This window comes from Symphalangus syndactylus, chromosome 14 (assembly GCF_028878055.3).
Source record: "Symphalangus syndactylus isolate Jambi chromosome 14, NHGRI_mSymSyn1-v2.1_pri, whole genome shotgun sequence".
Lineage (NCBI taxonomy): Eukaryota > Metazoa > Chordata > Mammalia > Primates > Hylobatidae > Symphalangus > Symphalangus syndactylus.
In genome coordinates this window covers 18,459,354-18,481,441 of record NC_072436.2, presented here as the reverse complement: position 1 = coordinate 18,481,441, position 22,088 = coordinate 18,459,354, and the positions used below count along the sequence as shown (strand labels likewise).

Genomic DNA, 22,088 nt, shown 5'->3' with positions numbered 1-22,088 from the left:
ACTTTTTTTTTTTAATCCTCAGAAAGTCCCTCTTGCTACCTGGTTTCTAAAACAGACAATCAACAGAGATGACATCAGATTAAACAGCACTAGGTGTCTCACTGCCAGGGGCTCCAGGCAGGTGTGAGACTGACAGGTTGAGAAAAGATGACACTATTTCTTCCCTTAGAAGATGAAAACCAAGAAGGAGAAATGGCAGCAGAGGCTGAGCCCCGGGTGTGGTGGGAAACGTGACACCCTGCCAGCCGTTGGCCTTTTGGGTGAACTCTGCTCGCTCCTCTCCATGGGACGACACTGCAGCCCGGCGCTTGTTAGTTTCCCCCATCTCTCAGGTATCACAGCCAAACTCACCCCAGGGGCTCAGAAAGCTCAGTCTGTGGCTGTCTCACCTCCACAGAGCCCCCTGGACTTTCCGAGCCTGCATTTTGAACTCTGTTGGCTGCGGCCGTGGCTTTCACTTGACCTCTGCAGAGAGAGAGGGGCTTTCCCTGGGACACACGTCTTGCACATAGCAGCTAAGAGCGCCAGCCAAGCTTCGTCGATAGCACCAAGGGTCCAGATGCCAGGAGAGAGACTCCACCCCCAGAGGTGGCTCAAGAGTCCAAGTGAGTCATGAGGGCTGACCAGCGACCATAATGTCCCAGGGTGAAGTGGGAGGCCTGCAGATGGAGCCCGCTGCAGGGACAGGAACCACAGTGACTCACAGTTGGACCTGGAGGGGAAGTTCCATCTGCAAATCCTCTAAATGGCTCTGGTCCCCGGGTGAGCTCATCCGCACTGCCGCTGACACTCAGAACCAGGACTGGCTTCTTTCTCCCAGGGCCCGGGTTTTTCACTCTCAATTATGGTTATGGCAGAAACCAACATTCGAGCCGCAGCACCTCTCCCCTACCCACCACATACACACACACACATGATGGATGGACCTGGGGAGACAGCGTGTCCTCCTGGAGCGTCAGAGTTTTCATCTTTAAAAATAGTCCTTCCTCCTAATGATCTCACCACAGAAGCTTTTGGTGCTATACGGTAGGGAATGTGACAGTTCTTTAAAAGGAAGTATGTGAAATCCACACAAGGCAGTAACATTGTAATACCACTGTTTATAACTTTGGCTCCAGGGACCCGGCCATGAAGCTACCATCTTGCTCCATCTCCCTGGGCCATTGGTCTGGGAGCAGAAGATTGCAAGGCACTGGGGAGGAAAGTGTCCACGTTGCCCAGGAGCCTGGCAGGATCACTCAGAAACAAACTCAACCTTGGGAGAAACACGCAGGGAAAGACCCCACCACTCCCATTGCCCTTTCCTTCTCTAAGCGTTTCCAGCAGACTGCAATATGTCCACAATTCTAAGGCTTCATCAGGTAGGAGGGGGTTCTGGTGTGGCCCCCAGCTAGCTCTCCACCATGTGCATGAACAGCAAGGTCCCTCAACGAAGCGCACCAGGCATTCATTTCCCTTATAGGTTCTGTTTTCAGATTACGTGCAGTCACAGGACAGTTGCTAATCATCACCAAGACGGGGCCGTCCTGGAAGCATTCTTAGAAAGACACACTGGTTCTGTGAGCTCTGAAGCACCCTTAGCCTGTCCTGCCTGGAGGATCATTGTGGCTGCAGGAAGAGAAAGACAAAAGAGGAAAGACGGCCAAGTTGTCCTTTCTTGGAGGGAGGAGGAAGATGGGAGGGTGCTAAGAGGCTGCAAGACAACAAGGGGACCCAACAAAGAGCTTCAGGAGACCACGAAGAATGATCTCAAGCAGTATTAGCTGCTCCATGGCATGACAATGTCCCCGTTGGGTGTTCCCTGCACTCTGTACCCCTCATGCCCTAACACCATCAGAACAGCAGGAAGAGGGCATTTGCTGTCTCTCTCTTCCTACCCATCTTCCCCACTCCATTTCTTTTTTTTTGCTGCTGGGGCTGCAATCTGCCAGTGTGAGCCCTGGTGGTTCTGCAGGCAGCAGGGTGAGGAGAGAGACCCTCATATGAAGCCACGACCCCAATGCAAGAGGCTATCCTGAATCTGGGAGTCACGGTTGTTGAGGATCAGTCCCTGAGATGTGGCACCGTGGCGTTTCACCTCATCACCACCATCAATGTCATTCTATGGTAACCTATGTGTGCCATTGTGTGCCCAGGACACAAACAGGCACATTCGATACCCCTCCTGCTTGGACCCTTCCCCTGCCATCCCCTCTCCCACTGGCCACCCTGTTGCTCTCAGCTTCCCTGTAAAGAGGACTTTTCACACTGAGTCAGATGACAGCATGCTTTGCTCAAAACCCTGCCTGGCTCCCAGGTCCCTCAGAGGGAAGGCCCAAGGCCTCTGGGCCTGACCTGGTCTGATGGTCACCGCCCCCCTCGGCGCTCAGCACTTACTGAGCTTGATTCTCAACCACACCATATACTCCCGCCTGCTTTGGGCCCCAATGTACCTGCTCCCTCTGTCCCAAAGGCTCTTCCCCAAAACATCCTCCTCCAAGTCCATGCTCAAATGTCACCTTCTCCATTCAGCCCTGCAACCTGCCCTCCACCTCTCTCCCTGCACCGCACACTGGAGCTGCCTTTCCTGCCTCTGTATTGTTTTTTTTTTTTTCCATAACACTATCACCTCCTTACATACTAGATAATTTACATACTTTCTATTTTTTACTGTTTGGCCTGCCCTACCTTGACAGCCAGTGTGGCTACAGGACAGGAAAGACAAAAGAGGAATGATGCCTGACCCAAGGCTTCTCATCTTTCCTGGCCCCATGATATGGTCTGGCTCTGTCCCTACTCAAATCTCATCTTGAATTGTAGCTCCTATAACTCCCAGTGTTGTGGGAGAGACCTGGTGGGAGTTAATTGAATCATGGGGGCAGTTTCCCCCATCCTGTTCTCATGGTAGTGAATAAGCCTCACGAGATCTGAAGGTTTTATAAGGGGAAATCCCTTTTGCTTGGTTCTCATTCTCTATTGCCTGCCACCACATAAGACATGCCTTTCACCTTCCACCATGATTGTGAGGCCTCCCCAGCCATGCGGGGGAGGTATGTCTGTATCAGCAGCATGAAAATAGACTAATATACCCCATTAGAAGCCAAACTCCATGCCAGCAGAACGGAGCCTGTTTTGTTCAGTGTCTGTTCTCTGCCTAGAGCAGTGCCAGCAAACAGTGAGTGTCCCATAAATATCTACTAGGTGAGTGAATGAATGAATGAACCGATGAACAAGTGAAGGGTGGAATTACTGCCACTCACGGGGAGGAGGCTATGCATCTCATGGAATGAGCTGGTCTTCAGGGTGGGGTTCCCTGGGGAGTGGGGGCAGAGGGCTGGCAAAGGCAGAAAGTGCTGCTTCCAGAAAGGCAGTGCCTGCAGTTTGCCTGGAAATCCCCTTAGCATCACTCATTAACTAACCCCCACGCCAATACACATCCAAACCCAAACAGTAGCTGAAGAGTAACTTCAACCATAGACTCTCTTTCCAGGCTGACGCTCCCACTGGTGAGTACATGCCATCATCTGGGCACCTACTGCGTGCTCCTTGGATCCCAGGATGAGCAGTGAAGAAAGGATGGCGGGGGATGAAAGAGATCCCCTCCCACCCTCATCCCACTCTCAAGGCACTAGCTGGAAGGCAGAGCCAGCACTGCAGGTGAAGCTCTGAAGGTGAGACGGTGGGCAGGTAAAGGAGCTGCCAGCCCCATGGTGCCATGGCTGTGGGGTTTTAAGCAGGTGAGGTACACAGATGGTGACACAGGGAGGGGGTGTGCTGAGCACAGTGGCAGGGTACAGTCAAGTCCAGTCTTGGGGTGGGATACCGACCAGGTGAGCTAGGCTGAAAGGATCCAAATGTGAGTGGGAAGTGATGGGAAGTGAGGTGGAGTGTCCGATGAGATTTGGTTGCTGGGACAATAAACAGAGAGCCATGATGGGTTTTTATGAATAAGAAAATGCCATGTCCAATGCTGGATTTCAGAAAGAGGCTTAGGGAAGATACCGATAGGATTACTTTGGGGAGGAAAGACTTGGAGTCCAAAGGCTGGGGCCCCTTGTGGTTATCCCAGCTTGTTCTATGAAAGCCAACATGAGAGGGGTGACTGGGAGAAGGGAGGGAAAGGATCAAATGGAAGATTGCTGTGGAGTCATTGTCAGGACTTAGTATTCTAGTGAGTAGGGGAGTTAAAACCAATGTCCACCTTCCTTCTACTTGAGCCGTGTGGAATACGATAAAGATAAATAAGGAAGGGAACTAATAGGCATCTACTATGACCTAGACTTTGGATTTGGTTATTTCATTCAATTCTCAATCTCCCCTGAGTACAGGGTATTAGCATCAGCATCTTACAGATGAGGAAACTGAGGCTTTGTAATTTACCCAAGATCATATCCAGAGCTGGGGAGATTGTAAAACACAGAAGAAAACCACTGACATTCATTGTAAATGCATAATACATCCCAGGCACTTAACTGTATATTCTTTCATTTCACTTCAAAACATGGAAGAGATTATTTTTATGATCTCCATTTTATAAATGTGGAAAGCATAGTCCAGAAAAGTGAAGGTCACCAGCCCCAGGTCACAAAGCAAAGACGCAGTGGAAATGGGATTTGAACCCAGGGCATCTGGGTCCACACTCTACCACTATACTAGACCGACAGTGACAAACTTGCAACATAATCTGTCTAGTTCCAAAAATATGTTTGCATTGCACAGCAACTCAAGCAGTATTAGCTGCTCCGTGGCATGGTAATGTCCCCATTGGGTGTTCCCTGCACTCTGTACCCCTCATGCCCTAACACCATAAGAACCAGAGGAAGGGGGCATTTGCTTTCTCTCCCTCTCTCCTCCTACCCATTTTCCCCACTCCATTTCTTTTTTTTTTTTTTTTTTTGCTGCTGGGCCTGCAATCTGCCAGTATGACCCCCGGTGGCTCTGCAGGCAGCAGGGACAACCCTCTCCCAGGCTTCACACTAGTAGAGATGATCTGTTGCTTCTAATCAAATCTGACCATGTTCTGAGCTTCCAGCTTAGTACTTACTACTGAGACTTACACCCAGTGCTGTAACTGCTGTGGATGGTGGAATCTAGACGGCCCTGGGCAAACCCAGCCCTTGCAGTAGGAGAGCAGCCCCTTGTTCCAATCCTGTTTTATTGGGAGCAGACTTCATTCGGCAGCATGCCAGAAAGCCCTGATATCCCATTTAACCCCATGGACAGTCTCTGTTCTCCTGAAGGCCAGCAGGTGCAATCCACCTGTTTATCTCCTGGACCCACAGGCTTTGAGTCACCTGCTTCATGTTCTCCCTGCAAACTGCAAGACCTCTGTGCCCTGCAGTGGACTCAGTGTGTTCAGGGCAGGTAGCAGGAGCTATTGCATGGTGCCCCAGGGAGCTGGGAAGATTCATGGTCACTCGAAACAGCAATAGATCCCAGCAACAGTCCAGGCCTGGCTCCCTCACTAGTTAACTGTGTGACCTTGGGCGAGTGACTGAACTTCAGTCTCCCCATCTGTAGTTGGGCATAACAGGACCTGACTGCTAGAGTTGTGAGAGGCAAAAATGAGTTGATTCAAGTAAAAGCCAGGAGCACACAGCTTGGCCTGAAGTAATTGTGATGACTGTTTGTACTTATTAACCCCTGTCTCTCGGGCTCTCCAATGGCTAACTGCAAAGCTCCCGCCTGCAAACTGCTGCTCTGAGCTGGGGGCATTAGGGATGTCTGGGCAAAGGATTGCACCGAAGAAGGAGCAAAACCTCAAAGCAAGAAGAGCCACAGGGAGGCAGCTGTACTATGACTGCCAAGTGCAACTCACCTCTTTCTTGTCCTTTCCTGGTTCAAAGCACCCACCGAGACAGCCAGAAACCTCTAATTCCGCCTAGAAAAATAAGGGAAGAGTTACACCAGGAGGCAAGATAATGAAACTCATCTTGAAGCTTAAATGTGGATGGAGTGGTTCTTCAGTGCCAGACAGCTCCCCGCAAGCACATAGGAGTTTAATAGCTGTTTATTCTTCCATATAGACTAAAACTACATTCATCAGAAAAAGGGCAGTAATTCATTTCCTATTCCAATTATGGATACGGCAAACTGAAGAACATTTTCAAAGAAATACAGTTTATTATGATCACAAACTTGACCTAGAATAAACTAAGATGTAAATGGATATTTACACTGGATAGTAATTTTTTTCAAGTTATAAAAATACTTCAGTTTACAATGGACATTTAGTACAAAACAACCTAATGCCACAGTGCCAAGTTGTTCTGTTTTTATTGGGTCTTTTACTCCTATGATCCTATTTCTGAATGTTTATACGTTCTAATTTATTATACGTCTGAATTCACTGAATTGGATGACATATGAGGAGCATCTAGTGCCATGTCTGGTCCCTATTAAGCACTCAATAAACATCAGCTATACTATTATTAATTACACATTCTTGTTGTGGGTTTCTCTTTCATTCCACCCATATAATTCCTGAACAAACATACACAGATATCAGCATAGTTGCTGCTGCTAAAGTAGATATTTAATCTTTAAACCCAACCTCTGTTCAATCTAGTTCAGACACCAGGAAGAGTAGTATTTCAAAAGGTGTTTAAAGATAATAGCCCCATTCTAACTTTCCCCATCATTAGGCTCAGAGAAATCACTCTAGACCCTTAGGTTGGCAAAAGAAAACAGAGAGAAGAAAGAAAAAAGGGAAAAAGAATACCATCAGATTTGAAACAGAAAACTTGTAACCTTCACACACAAGAGAAAGGATTGTCTCTGGCTGGTGTTTGTTCTTTTGCTGGGTGTACGTTATACATGATCACTCCGGTGGTTTCTGAGTTACTGAGGACGGGACTGGGCTGGTACCCTGTGGCCAACTCCTACCACCAGCACCTACCACCAGATCAGATTGGAGGTCCCCTTGGGCTCCAGCACCCCCACTCCCCACAGCAGCAATACATGTTTGCTGGGCCTGCCTCCCACTACCACACCCATGAACTTAACCCAGGACCAACCTTGAATGCATAGGCTCTTGACTGCAGGGCAAAGGAGGTTGACAGTTTTAGTCCCAATGAATCATGCAACACTTGGGACCTAACTGGCCGATGCTGGACCTAACCTGCAAATGCTAGAAAACTCACCGCAACAGAGCAAGCAGAACTCCACAAGACCCACCAACTCCAACCCCAGCACCTGGAATGGGTTCCTGTTTCTATTTTATACAGAGCCACCCCCATGCACAACCCATTTTCAGTTTTTTACTAGGTAGGAAGCATCCAATAAACTCATTCAAGCTAAAGCCCAGCTGAATGGATGTAGCTTCAGTGTTACCCCTCCATGGGGGATGTGCATTTTATTCTGACTCAGTCTTAACTCTTCACCCTGTCCCCGTGAAGCCTCAATTCTGCCAATTTAATAATGGCAGAGATTGGGGAGAGACAGTAGTGGGACACTGGAGAGGGATCTTTTTGAAATCCTACAGTGGGGAGTAGGCGAAAGAGGGGAGGCAGAGGCTTACAGCCGAGGCTCTCAGACCTGGCTACTCATGGAAATCCCTGCCCCCTCCCCTGGGCAGCTGGAAAATCATTCTGAAGCCTGAGCCCCACCCCTAGAGGTTCTGATTGCTACAGGTGAGGCCTGGGCACTAGGATTTTTTTTTTTTTTTTTTAAGTTCCCCAGGTAAGTTTAATAAGTAGCAGACTCAGGATCATCTGGCCGTCTTGCTGAAATTTGCATTCAGGGGGTCTGGGGTGGCAGCCTGAGATTCTGCCTTTCTAAAATGCTCTTGGATGAACCCAGCACTGGGGGTCCTCAGAACACTCTGAGTTGCAAGGACTTAGAGGTATCCCCTCTAGCCCCTCCTATGCCCCCGAGGAACCTCAGACAAGCTGACCACACCCCTACCTCCAGCCACAGCTTTCTCCTCTGGGGTGGAAAACACCACTTTTCCAGGAGGCCCCAGAGACATGCCCAGTTGACTTCTCGAGTGCCAACTGGGTAAGAGACATTACTCATGTCCCAAGAGACAGCTGCCCCCTTCCCCCTTTCTTGTAATCCTGTTCTAAGCAGTCCAGCTTGTACCCTGAAGTGCACCTGGATCACTGCATTCAACACAATGGTTTGTTTCTGCTCTGGTCCTTAAAGGGAGTAGGGGTCTCTTGCCTGCTGGCTTTTTGCATTGGCAGGATGATCAGGGCCACCAAGACACAGGGCCGCCCAGGGAGCCTGACTCTGTCCGGGGCCAACTGGCCTTGGCATCTGCCCTGTGAAGCCCTTCCGTGGCTTCATACACACCTCCCCACCACGTAGCACTGCCCTTACTGTCCTCACCGCGGACGGCGGTGGGACAGGGAGTGGATGGCACTCCCTCGGAAAGAGGCCAACAGCAGCACGCCACGCCCGACTCCAAACCTCTGAGGGAGGCCACAGACTGCAACTGGCTACCCACAACCTGCCCCCAAGGGTCCCTCCCTGCCTTCTGCACCCCCGGCCCCACCCCTCCCAGTTCCTTCCAGATATTCCCGGGGATGCCTGGAGCCATACACCACCTAGTGGTTCCCAGCTCAACACCAGCAACAAGCCACCTCCAACCAAGACGGAAGAGCCCTCTCTTCCAGGACACCTTAGACTGAGGAACCAAGAAATAATAAAAGGGCCAGCAGGTGAGGCCACAAGAAGGCATTAGGCTGGAATACGTCCAGTCCCACAAACTCGCCACCTTCTCCAAAAAGTGCACCAGGAAGGCAGGAGGCTGTGCTGGAAAAGGCGGCCACACGCTACAGGAAAAGACCAGGGTAGAGAGGGAAAAATACCTGGAACGGGAAATGGGATGTCAACACTTTATGAGCTAGAGCCCCCTCTTTGGCCAGAATGAGAGTTGCAGGTTGGGGGAATTCTTGGACATTCTTGATGGGTCCAAAATCAAAGCGGAGTGATTTCAACAAAACATGCCAAGTAGTCAAGAAGCCAAACCACTGGATCCAACTTCTAGAAACCTACTCAAAGCCAACACATCCACTGGGCCCCCAATACTTATAGGGAGACTAAGAAAATGTTCTAATTCCTTTTAAAACGAGAATGAATAAAATGACAGTAATATGAATGCCTAGATAACAATGAATCCAGCCTGGATTCTATTCATCCTTGTATCACTGTAATTGTAAAATACAATTTTTTTTTTTTTTTGAGACGGAGTCTCACTCTGTCCCCCAGGCTGGAGTGCAGTGGCGCGATCTCCGCTCACTGCAACCTCTACCTTCCAGGTTCAAGCGATTCTCCTCCCTCAGCCTCCCAAGCAGCTGGCACGAGCCACCACACCTGGTTAAGTTTTGTATTTTTAGTAGAGATGGGGTTTCACTATGTTGACCAGGCTGGTCTCAAACTCCTGATCTCATGTGATCCACCTGACTTGGCCTCTCAAAGTGCTGGGATTACAAGCGTGAGCCACTGTGCCCGGCTGTAAAATACAATTTTTAATGTTTTATTTTTATGGAAGAAGGGGCCTAGGAAGACAAAAGTGCCAAAGATCATCAACATCACCATTTGGTTCTGAGTTTACCTACTTTTTTTCCAGTCTCCAAATTTGTCAGCCTTTACTGAAACCCCTTGTTGAATGCTCTTTCTGGGAGACCCCCACTTGCCTCCCATAGGTACATCCTTTTTACTCTGGGTTCTATTGAAAGTTTTCTGACCCACTCCAGGCAAGTTCATCTGAGGCCCCGGCACCCTGGGCCTGTTTCTGGCCAGGCAGAAGCTCCAACAGCTGCCACCCCCGCCTGTGTGTGAGAAGTGCAGTCTGGCAGGACGCAGCAGCAACTCTGAAGTCCAAACACACACACTCAGCCCCCTGCAGCATAAACATGGAGCATACATCACACCCAGGCCTATAAAAGATAATTATACAATCTGATCTGGCAAATTAGTGCCGCAGAATGTCTAATTCTCACAATGAATTCCAGGGTTGGATCGGCAGGAAAAATTAACCTGGATCTTTATTGGGATTTGCCCCCAGGTCAGGATTAGGGTTTATTTATCTCCTTTATTTTCCTGCTGCAGGAGGGTGGAAGGCCTTCTCTCCTGCCCGCCCCTCCTCACCGCATCCAGGCTTGGCTTTTTGATAAGCAAGCTGCCTGGTGATCTTTCCCACGCACTACCTAACCCAGCTCAGCTAAAATCAAAGAAAGCACCAACTAGGAGATACGTGTGATTTTTTTTCATAAGGAAGAGAAGTTTAGGCATCCCATATCAAGGGATTCACTAGTTGGAACAAACTCAATACAAGGTAAAACACAAGAATGAACATTTCCAGATGGCAATGTACCTCCTAATTATTCTGGCCCGGCCCTGAAATGTTTACTTGGAGAACACTCACATATACACATTTCTCCAAACACCTTTTTCTTTCTTTCTCTCTTTCATTTGCTCTCCCTTTCCAAGTAGTCTTTCCAGAGGAGATAGTGATTAACAGGAGTCGGTACTCATCTCCTGTGCTCATTAAAGAGCTAGATCACCAAAGAATTGTTACCGCAACGCCAAGACAAGTTGACACCAAGCAAGGATTATCTTTCATCTAACAAAAACAAACCTGATGGCAGGCCGGCAAGTTTTCTCCTCTCTTTTTCTACCTTCCTGGGGGTTTTCCCTGCAGAAGATCATTCCCTACACAAACTCCCAAGTCAGCCCTGCAATGACCACACACCCAGAGCTTAAAAGACAAGGTTCCAGTCAATATAGAGGCTTAGCATTCACACTTTCAGCCTACAGAAAATGTGAGCCTGTCAGATACATAAGGCAAGCTTCCCTGCATCTAATATCCATGTGATCTGCTCACAAAATTCTTAAAAAGTGCCTCTCTCTGAAACTGACCTGGGTGAAAGAGAAACTGTGCTTTTCTGGGCTTACCAGTGGAGGGTTTAAAGTATTTTGCTCTGGTGTGGGCACCAAACTCCTCCACTTTGGGTTAAGGCTTATCATATGTGGGAACCTCACCTAAAAAAACATATATACATGGGCAGAGGTGTGTATGTGTGTGTGCCCACGTGTGTGCATATATATATATATATATATATATATATTTTTTTTTTTCAAGGACAATGACTTTATGGAAAAACAAACCAGTTCTAAACAAGTGCCTCTGACTTAAAGCAATGAAAATGTTGTTTTCTTGTGCCTCGCCCAGAGGGATTCTAGGTGACCCAGTGAGAGGTGGTGGAAAGACAGACCGGAACGTGCAAACTTATCATCAGCTGGAGTGTAATCTTCATACAGTTCTAGCCAAATCGCAAACTCCAGTTCCAAATTGAGTGAGACAAGCATGCACTTTTTGGAAGGAGATAAACACCCACTCCGTGCAGGCTACATTGAGGAGTCACATAAGTCGCTGAGAGACAGCAAAGAAAAATATCCCTCTTCCTGAACGGTGAACACAGTGATGCCAGCTTCATTCTGAACAGCCATCCATTCTAGGTGTGAATAGAGGCCATGAATGAGGAGTAAGAGAATGCCAAGTAGTCAGTAAAAATGCTGTAGACACAAGGAAAACACCATCTCAGCATATTATTAAATGATCAAAATCATGTCACACATGCATGGGTTCTAGAGGCAGAGTTGCAAACTAAAATCTTAGTCTAGACTTTTTTTTTGAGACGGAGTTTCGTTCTTGTTGCCCACACTGGAGTTCAATGGCGCAACCTCAGCTCACTGCAACCTCCGCCTACCAGGTTCAAGTGATTCTCCTGCCTCAGCCTTTGGAGTAGCTGAGATTACAGGTGTCCATCACCATGCCCAGATAATTTTTTGTATTTTTAGTAGAGATGGGGTTTCGCCATGTTGGCCAAGCTGGTCTCAAACTCCTGACTTCAGGTGATCCACCCGCCTCGGCCTCCCAAAGTGCTGGGATTACAGATGTGAGCCACTGTGCCCAGCTTAGTCTAGACACTTTCTGGGTGTCCATTTTCTCAACTGAAAAAAGGGGATGGCTGTAGTGACTACTTCTTGCCCCTTGTAAACCCTCTACAACCATAATTGTTATTTTTATTTGAGGATGTAAAACAGGACTATGCTTTTTTCCATATTGCTTATTTCTATATATATAATTAATTCTAAATTAAACTGTGTTTTCAACTGCTTTGCATATTTCCTGCACCATAGCAAGTAATCCATAAATGTTAGCTATTGCTAATACTGTAAAAAAAATTATAGAATTGCATGGGTTATAAAAACAAACTTGGAAAAAGGAAGCAAAAGATTAACATTAGTTATCTCTGGGTAGTCAGTTTAAGAGTGATTTGTTTTCCTATTTTTACATGTCTAAAATAAACAGGCATTGTTTGGTGAAGACAAAAGTGTCATGGTATTTAAAAGATAATAAAAATAAGATAGACATTCATTGTTTTGAACTAGAAATAAAACTATTAAGTGTACTTTTAAAAAAGAACAGTAAAAATAGAAGCTACGCACTTGTTTGCTAAATCAGAAATGGCTTAGAAATCAAGGATAAAAAGTACCCCCAATACGGTAGTCTTGGGACCACTGACATGACCCAAAGTGAGATAAGAGCCAGACACACCCAGATGGCAAGTTCTGCTGTCAATTACAGGGATGGGAGGACAGCTCTTTCCACTGAATGATACAGCCAATACTGGCTTGAATGTGAACCTGACTGAGAATCCTAACCCAGCTGACAGGCTGCAGGCCACAGGGTTGAACAGACCTGCTCTGTGGCATTTCCCAAATACCTGTGCCATTATAGACAGACGGTTCTCACAACACCCGCCTTTCGGTTCAGGACCTACAGCCCCTTGCACTACCCCACGCCTGTTACGCAAGCCCAGGCTGGGAGCAGAGGGCAAGCTCCACGACAGCCTGCAGAGCCCATGCCAGAAATACGGGGTCTGCGGCCCCATATGAGCCCAGGAAAGCAAGAGTAGACTTGATCCTCAGAATCCTTCTGCCAACTCTTCAGGCCTCCCAAGAAGGTGGGAATGCAGGTGACAAGCGAGCCTCGCTCAAGTGCCCAGAGCTCCGAAGCTCCCCCCTACTTTCTTGGCGCCCCTTCTTCCTCCCAGGTCCAGCACAAAGGGGAATCCAAGGCACAGTCCTCAGCCCATCCTAATTCTTGTTGCTTCCCCTCTTCCTTGAAGATGTCCCAAACCACTGTTCCGGACCTTTTTCCTAAGCCCCATTTTGCCAAATGCCTACAGGGCAGGCTGATGACTGATTCCAGCCAGGATCTCAAATTCACCACATCCAAACAAATCCCCATATATCCTCAACCAGGCTCCTCTCAGTACCTCCCCATTTCAGGGAACTGAACCTCACTCTCTTGGTCATCCAGATGGGGTGCCCTCCCCTCCCATAAAGCTCATCACTGGAGCCAAGCACCTCTACTAATGCTGTTCATGATCCATCTTCTCTTACATTCCTATGACCATGAGAATGGCTAACCTCAGGTCTAGGATATTCCCATAATAATAATGTCATGTATTTGTTTATTATGTCTCTTCTTTCTTTCCTTCCTTCCTTCCTTTCTTGCTTGCTTCCTTCTCCGCCGCCCCCACCCCCCAACTCCTTCTCTCTTTCTTTCATTTTTATTTTTGAGACAGAATCTTGCTCTGCCACCCAGGCTGGAGTACAATGGCCTGATCATGGCTCACTGCAGCCTCAACCTTGTAGGCTCAAGCAACCGTTCTGCCTCAGCCTCCCGAGTAGCTGGGACTACAGACCTGCACCATCACACCCAGCTAATTTTTAAAATTTTTGTAGAGATGGCGTCTCCCTATTTTGCCCAGGCTGGTCTTAAACTCTTGGCTTGAGCCATCCTCCCACCTCAGCCTCCCACAGGGCTAGGAATACAGGTGTGAGCCACTGCACCTGGCCTCATCTCTTTACATATGTTCCTTTACTTAATTTCCTCAACAATCCTCCCTCACCTTGCATCATTTCTTGCCCTGTACACTGCTCTTCCATTCACTTGCTCTTTCCTTAGCCTGAAACATTTTGCTTAACTTTCAAAGTCTCCACTCAGACCGCACTTCAGAGCCTAATCTGAAATCATATTTGTTTATTTCATTTTGGTTTGAGTCTCTGTCCACGAGATTGTTAAGATCCTTGAGTGCAGACAGCTTGTCTATTTTATTCTCCGTTTTACAATCAGCACCTGAAACGGGCCCTTTTAGGGTTGAACGAATGAATGAACATGAGCATCCCTAGGTGAAAGATATGGCAAGGAGGTACAGGAAGATTTAAAACTTGTTCAAGGTCCTATGGCTGGTAAGTGGGTGTGTCAACCTCTGCACCAAGATTCTCTTTGCACAGGGGTAAAGCTGTGAGTGACCTTCTGCTGTTAAAGCAACCCCCCATGTGGCTCCTTGATTTCAGACTTGCCTCTTCTGGTCCCTTCTACGGAGTTTTCCCAGCTGCTCATTCTAAAACACCAATTAGTTCTGCCAATCTCTGCTCAGTAGTTATCAAGGGCTCTCTACTGCCTTCCATGTACAGACCCAATCTCTCTGCCTGAAATGAGAGGCCATCTGTACTCTGACCCCTTCTCTTCCCTCTCCAGCCTTGTTTGTAAGATGTCCCTATAGGCATCTTATCTCATATCTACCCCGCCACACACACTAAAGCTCACTGCTCCCCACCACCTGTAACACCTTCCCTGCTTTGCCTCTCTGCAATACGTTCCCTTGAAGCCCACCCCAAGTCCCACCACCCACAGAAAGCCGCCTGATTTTCTGGCCCTTGGTGAAGGCTCCTACTTGAGCCTCAGGGTTCACTGCCTATGTCCCATGCTTAGCAGTAAGCATAAGATAATGGGGGACCAGGCGTGGTGGCTCGTGCCTGTAATCCCAGCACTTTGGGAGGACAAGGTGGGTGGATTGCCTGAGCTCAGGAGTTCGAGACCAGCCTGGGCAACATGGTGAAACCCCATCTCTACTAAACTACAAAAAAATTAGCTGGGTGTGGTGGCGTGCGCCTGTAGTCCCAGCTATTCCGGAGGCTGAAGCACAAGAATCACTTGAACCCTGGGGGCAGAGGTTGCAGTGAGTTGAGATCGCACCACTGCACTCCAGCCTGGACGACGGAGCAAGACTCTGTCTCCAAAATAATAATAATAGTAAGATAATGGGAAAAAGGCTATCCATCCTCTTGCTCCAAAAAGACCTTAAATTCCTTTAGGGTGGGTAATAGGCCTCATGTGTTTGAATTCCTAGAGCCTAGCACAGTGCACAACTCATTCATAGGAGTAGCCCTGGTTAACTGAGAGCATGCTATGCCCCTCGCTCTGTGGTCTGTGGTCCTCCACCAACCTGTGCAGACAACCTCTGCAACGGCAGAGTTCTCCGGTGACTGCTAAACTAGAAGGGCTGGACTTTCTGCTCTTGGTGGCTTGTCCATCCCTCCAGTCTTTCCCAATCCACCTCCATCTGGAGCTGCTAATGACTGTCCAAGTTTCAGCTCTCTCCCAGGTCTTCCTAGAGCAGGGTAGTCACTAACTTGAACTTAAAGATGGAGTCCAACCCACTGTGCTTAAAAAAAAAAAAAAATCAAAAGTTTATGAGCCCATCGGGGGTTTCCTCCTTTAAAATCACATCTTTGCCCCTAGGGATACCCACTGAATACGGTGTCCATACCCATCAGCAAAGCAGAGGCCACAGAGGCCGAGCACCCCCGGCAGAGATGATGATGTCACTGTGGTTGAACGCTGCTCCCAGCCTGTGAAGGCAGAACCACAGAAGGTGTACTAGGCCCAGGTCCACCAACCTCATGCCAAGCCTTAGCCCCTATGTCTCGGTTTCACCATGTTTAAATGGAAAATAAAATGCTCCACTCAAAAACACTTTTCCAATGATATTTTAAGGAAAAATGAGATCACAGAAAATTAGGGAGGTAAGTTTAAATGGTGTGACCCCAAGCAACTTTTTTTTTTTTTTTTTTCAAAGAATCCCAAGAGGCTTGTTCACCAGAATGGTGGGAGGGGTGGGGAAGAACATTGGGGAAGACTGTAAGCCCCAGAGACCACCTGCACAGCAGCAACACTTATGCTAATGTGAAATGCTCGCAATGCTATAAAAGCCCACACCTATTGCAAACAGCTGTGTCCTCCCGGTCCTCGTGCGCAACCGGACCTTGAAGTCCTTAGGTTTGTAAAAGCTGCCGACCGGCCAGGTCAACATCTGTCCCTGCCAGAGATACCAAATGTTTCCTAAACCCACCCCAAGCCCAGCTCACTGAGCTATGAATAGTTATTAATGTTAACTCACGACATTAATTAAAAAACGTTCAGCCAGGCAAATTCTCATATTTTTAAAAAGTCATTTGGGTAATCGCCTTTCCATGCCGCAAACTTTCCAAACGACTGACAGGTTGACATTTCACAATGTTGTTTGTTTTAATCAAGAAGGGGGGGATGTCAGTGTGGTTCCCCAGTTCATTTTTCAGGTGCCTTGATTTATTGATTGGCAAATCCCCACTTAATAGCTATACAGCGAGGCTGGGGATGAAGGTGGCTCCCGCCGCCCTGGGTTGGTGTCTGGACTGGTGAGGAGGGAAATGGCTGCAGGGCCATGCCCTAGCCCTTCCTCCCCCTTCTCTTGAGTTTTAACACCCAGCCCCCAGGGACCAGGGCCACACTGCGTGACTCCCAACCTTTATTTCAGAGGCTCACCCTCCCTACCAGACAAGGGCGACTTCCTGAACCAACACCGAAGGCGGTGGTGCTGGTTCAGCAAACTCAGGAGTCGGGGGCAGAGTGGACTAAACCCTTGGTGGTTTTCCAACCTAGTTCTTCAAAGCAGCAGAGCTCAGAGTCAAGCCAGTTCTATGAGTATGAATCCCGTCTCCACTGTTTATCATCCTTGCACAAATGCCTTAATTTCTCTGTGCCTCAGTTTCCTCATCTGTCAAAGATGGATATAATAATAGTATCTACCTATAAGTCTGTTCTGAGGGTGAAATCAATTAATATTTGTAATGCACTTGATATGGTTTGGCTGTGTCCCCACGCAAATCTCAATTTGATTTGTATCTCCCAGAATTCCCACGTGTTGTGGGAGGGACCCAGGGAGAGGTAATTGAATCACAGGGGCCAGTCTTTCCTGTGCAATCTCATGATAGTGAATAAGTCTCGCGTGATCTAATGGGTTTATCAGGGGTTTCCACTTTTGTCTCTTCCTCATTTTCTCTTGCCACCGCCATGTAAGAAGTCTCTTTTGCCTCCCGCCATGATTCTGAGGCCTCCCCAGCGGTGTGGAACTGTGAGTCCAGTTAAACCTCTTTTTCTTCCCAGGCTCGGGTATGTCTTTATCAGCAACGTGAAAACGAACTAATACAGCACTTCAAACAGTATCTGCAGTAAAATAAATGCTGTGTTTGTGTGGGTTTAAAAACCTCCCTCGTCCCTCCCAAACTCTAATCCAGGAACCCAACAGTCAACTGACAACAGACTTGGATGTGCCCTGGCTGACGTGAGCAGGACAGGCTGGACCTCACCCATTGCTCTGGTGCCCTGCTTTCCCAGGGCGCCACTGACGCCTCTCCAAGGCCCAGCCAGTCCTAGAGCACACGGTTTGAAAGCCATTGCTTATTCTCAAGACTGACCATCTTCAGCTTTCTACTGGACACACACACGCCTGCCCATGGCAAGAAGTCTTTTATGGAAAGCCAAACGCATTCTCCTGGAAAGGCCACACAGAGCACTCCAGGCTCCCTCTCCAGGTGTCCCCCCACCCCCTGTGTCTGGCGGCAAATGGCTAATGACAGATGGGCAGCTGGGGGAGGCCTGAGGTTTGCATGGAGGCTCACACTCACCCCCCAGCGCATCACCACCAGGAGAACACTGCAGCCAAACAGCCTAATGGAAACAGACAGCAGCGACCACACAACCCTTAGGGAAGAAGTTTTCTTAAAGAAAAAAAACACCACTCAGCCCTCAGGCAACCTTATAACAACAAAAGACAAGAAACTAGTGAGCAAAGACCTCTCTCTACAATCACCGGCACACCATAAGGTATTTCAGTATTGATGGAATGCCTACTATGTGCCAGGGATTAGACCAGGCACCAGAAATGCAAAGAAGACAAGGCAGTTTCCAGGCTTTCCAGAGTGGAAATCTACTAAGAAAGATGATACCAACTAACACTTATATTTTGTGATATGGGTTATATATGTTTGTGTATATTATATATAATATATACATTAATATATAGAATACGCTCCATATGCACACTGAGGCTGGGGGAGAAGGTGGCTCCCACCTCCCTGGGTTATCGGGGCGGGGGCGGGGGCGTCTGAGCTGGTGAGGAGGGAAATGGCCACAGGGTCATTTGACAAAGGGTTAACTTGGAAAGAAAGCTGTTGGGTATATCTGAGTATGAATGGCAACTCTGGTATTCTCTAGCTGTGCCATCTTGGACACCGAGGTTTTTATAGCTTTTTAAGGCATGCACACCACCAGGCAGGCAGATAATAGGTGATCAATTAATCACCAAGGACAGAAAATGAGAAAGCCTGGCAGAGGTGGTATGTGAACGAGACCATAGGGAGGTACTTGGCTGTGCTCAAAGTCAGATGAGTGGGAGGAGCTCCCAGGAGTGCAGGGGTCGCGTGGCCTCGGGCCTGCATTTACACTGCTTTATCATCTCCATTGGCAAGATCTGAACCATCCTTCCTCCTCCTTCCTGTCTCTCTGGGGTGTCTGGAGGCACAGAAGAACCAAGTTGGGGGGCGGTGGTCAAGGGATGGGGAGAGGTTGAAGATCTTCGATTGCAGAAGGAAAGCCAGCTAGGAGGTAAAAGGATGATTATTTTCCTTGTGGAAGCCATGTATGGGCAATGGTTGAAGGTGTCTTTGGGTTTATCAGAAGACCCTAACAGAAAAGAAATGATTTACCAGGTAAGAATGTACAGATATTCTGAAATACTAAACTGAAATCCTAAAGCCCCATAATATGACACCTTCTTTGCCAGGCTCGGCTGACTTTAAAAAAGCCTCGTGCTGTGACCAGGAGCCTGATGGGAAGGTTGTTTAGCTGGGCTCTCCTAATCCCAAGGTCACCCCAGAGCACAGGACGACGGGCCCCTCTTGGAACCAGGCAACCAGGGGAACCCAGGCCTGCTCCTCGTGTCACCCCATTGGCTTCTGTGCTGTGGTGGGACTGTGGTTTTCAGAAAGTTACTTAAACCCAAAGTCTGAGATAAAGACAGCGATGGGAGCCTCAGTCATCCCGTTCCAGGCTTCCGACATGGGACCCATCAGTACCCCTGCACACCTGCTAGCCCAACAGACATGATTAACCAGGGAAGAAGGCAGGGAGGAAGAAGGTGGGCAGGTGGGCAGCAAAGCAAGAGAGGTCTCACCCTCCTCCCGAAAGTCTCAGAAACCCCAAATATGTGGTTAAACAGCCTCTTGAGGAGTATCACTTTGCATACTATGGCATGTGTATAAAGGAGCAAAGAATAAACACATGCCTTGCCTCCAAGGGCTTACAGTCAAATGCAGAAACTCAGCATAGCCCAACTCCACAGTGCACATATACCGGCTGTAGAATCATGCATGAAACCAAGACACGTGCAAGCAAAGTTTTACCAATGTATGCAATTCAAGGTTCAAGTTTATAACTGAGGGGGCGGAGAATGGGTATGCTAATTGCCTTAAATGTTTCAGAAAAAAAATAGGTAGAATTTCAAATTAATGTAGGCATCAGTATAAGCTTAGGACTATTGGTTTCCAGTATCATTTGGTATACATGCAACTCTTTCTACCGGGCTGTTCAGAGCCCCATATCATCTGCCTCCAACTCTCCTGGCTTCCAAGTTTCTAGCTGGGTTTGTATTACAAGAACTTGCAGGCCTATGTTTCTGTTTCTGTTAAGATGGATGCCTCTTGAAGGCATGGTCCAGAACTAAGTATCTTTTTCTGTTGTGAGATGAATGTAAAACATTTCAGAGTTTCACCTTAAGAAATCCCACTCCAGCCAGGCTCCGTGGCTCACACCTGTAATCCCAGCACTTTGGGAGGACGAGGTGGGTGGATCACCTGAGGTCAGGAGTTCAAGACCACCCTGGCCAACATGGTGAAACCCTGTCTCTATGAAAAATACAAAAAATTAGCTGGGCGTGGTGGTGGGCGCCTGTAATCCCAGCTACTTGGGAGGCTGAGGCAGGAGAATTGCTTGAACCTGGGAGGCAGAAGTTGCAGTGAACTGATACCGCACCATTGCACTCCAGCTTGGGCAACAAGAGCGAAACTCCATCTCAAAAAAAAGAAAAGAAAAGAAAAGAAACCCCACTTCCCAAAATATCCTCCATTTAGTACAGGGATGGAGATTATTCCAGTATCTTGCATGTAGAAAGATGCAGAGGAGTCCAATTCTGCCAGGCCATTTCCAATAAATAACAGGCAAAACTTCGCATCATGTGGTCAAGAGATTGTTGAGAGAACTGAAGGCTGTAACTTTGACCACTAAATGGCTTAGGAGCCTCAAATAGACACTTGCCTTATTTACATCTTTACAAATTGTATACTTTGTATACAATTTGTTGTATACAATTTGTTGGATATTTGCACCTTGGGTTTTTTTTTGTTTGTTTGTTTTTTGCTTTTTGTTTTTTGTCCATGGTTATGTAGGATCAGTGAAATACGGGTGCCCAACTTAGGGGTAAAGGGAAGCCTTGGGGTGGAAGCAAAGCCAAGCCTAAAACTCCCAGCCCAGCCATTATTGTCTAGACGTCAGGGCCTGCAAGATTCATACTGTCCTCCCAAAAAATGTCCTGGGCCTCTTGTGTAGACATTCATACCAACTAGGCCCTTCAGCCAGAAGGTTTTGACTATCAGAAGATACTTAGAGAAGACTCCAAAGTTCCCAAACTCTAGGCATTTGAGAATTCATAACCAAAACCAGGCTCTCAGTTTAAAGGGATACTGTGATGAGCGACAAAACACGTGAGCCTTTTGAGCCCATCTGCAGAAAGTGTCCACTTGACACGGTCACACAATGAGTAGCCTCTGAGGTGCCTGGGGCCACCTCTCACCCAGGCAACAGCAGAAGGAACTGGGGACTTCTACTAACACCAAATCAGAACCTACTACTTTTAGATACTGCCAAGAAGCAGGAGACCACAATTTATTGGTTAAGAAAAATACTCCCATAATTAATTATTCATCTCTGCCAATAACAATAACAACCAATAGTGAGAACCCATGACCCTGTTTGCATTTCTTTTCTCCATCTAAAATAAATACACCAATAAAAATTTAAAAATAAGTAAGGCCAGGCACGGTTGCTCACATCTGTAATCTCAGCAATTTGGGAGGCAGAGGTGGGAGGACTGCTTGAGGCCAGGAGTTCAATACCACCTGGTCAACATGGGAAGACCCTGTCTCTACTTTATTTCTTTTTTATTTTTTGAGACGGAGTCTTGCTCTGTCGTCCAGGCTGGAGCGCAGTGGTGCGATCTCGGCTCACTGCAACCTCCGCCTCCTGGGTTCAAGCTATTCTCCTGCCTCAGCCTCCTGAGTAGCTGGGATTAGAGATGCGTACCACCCACACCCGGCTAATTTTTGTATTTTTAGTGGAGATGGGGTTTCACCATATTGGCCAGGCTGGTCTCAAACTGGCTGGTTTCCAACTCCTGACCTCGTGATTTGCCCGCCTCAGCCTCTCAAAGTGCTGGGATTACAGGCATGAGCCACCGTGCCCAGCCTCTACCTTTTTTACAAATAAAAAATAAAAATAAATAAATACTCCATAATCCCACAGCTCTGAGCATGCTGTAAGTCTGAGAGGTAAATAATCAGGTTTCAATGTTAAATGACAATCCCCTTTCATCCTCCTTTCCCTAGAAGCAGCCAAGTATAAACCAGAGTCACAGGGATGTAGGAATCCAAAGTGCAGAACTTCCCAACAGCAGTCGGGGTTTAATTTGCCACACATCTCCCACTCTGGAGGTATTAACTCAAATCCTGATAGGGCATCATCGATGGCGTGGCCAATGCTATGTTGGGAGCTAGGGCTTCGCCTCTGCCTGTGCAGTGTGTATTCCAGAGGGAACACAGGTCAAAACAAGTAAACACAAACATTCAGTTATAAATCATGAAGTTTCTGCAAA

At 47.7% G+C, this 22,088-nt stretch overlaps 2 long non-coding RNA genes across 4 annotated transcripts in view; one reads left to right on the top strand and one right to left on the bottom strand.

Annotated features, from left to right (window-relative positions):
* The window catches only part of LOC129461624 (uncharacterized), a 66,715-nt gene that overhangs the window by 19,378 nt on the left and 25,249 nt on the right, over positions 1–22,088 (bottom strand). Inside the window, exon 2 of the long non-coding RNA XR_008650624.2 lies at positions 5,798–5,860. This is a non-coding gene — a long non-coding RNA (uncharacterized lncRNA). The remainder of the gene's footprint in view (positions 1–5,797; positions 5,861–22,088) is intronic.
* On the top strand, positions 468–6,148 carry LOC134732424 (uncharacterized). Of its 3 annotated transcripts, XR_010115571.1 has the most exons (3): positions 2,563–3,180; positions 3,470–3,650; positions 5,826–6,148. It is a non-coding gene; the product is annotated as an uncharacterized lncRNA (long non-coding RNA). The 3 variants fall into 3 exon arrangements; XR_010115572.1 differs by having other exon boundaries at positions 468–3,650; XR_010115573.1 differs by having other exon boundaries at positions 2,563–3,716.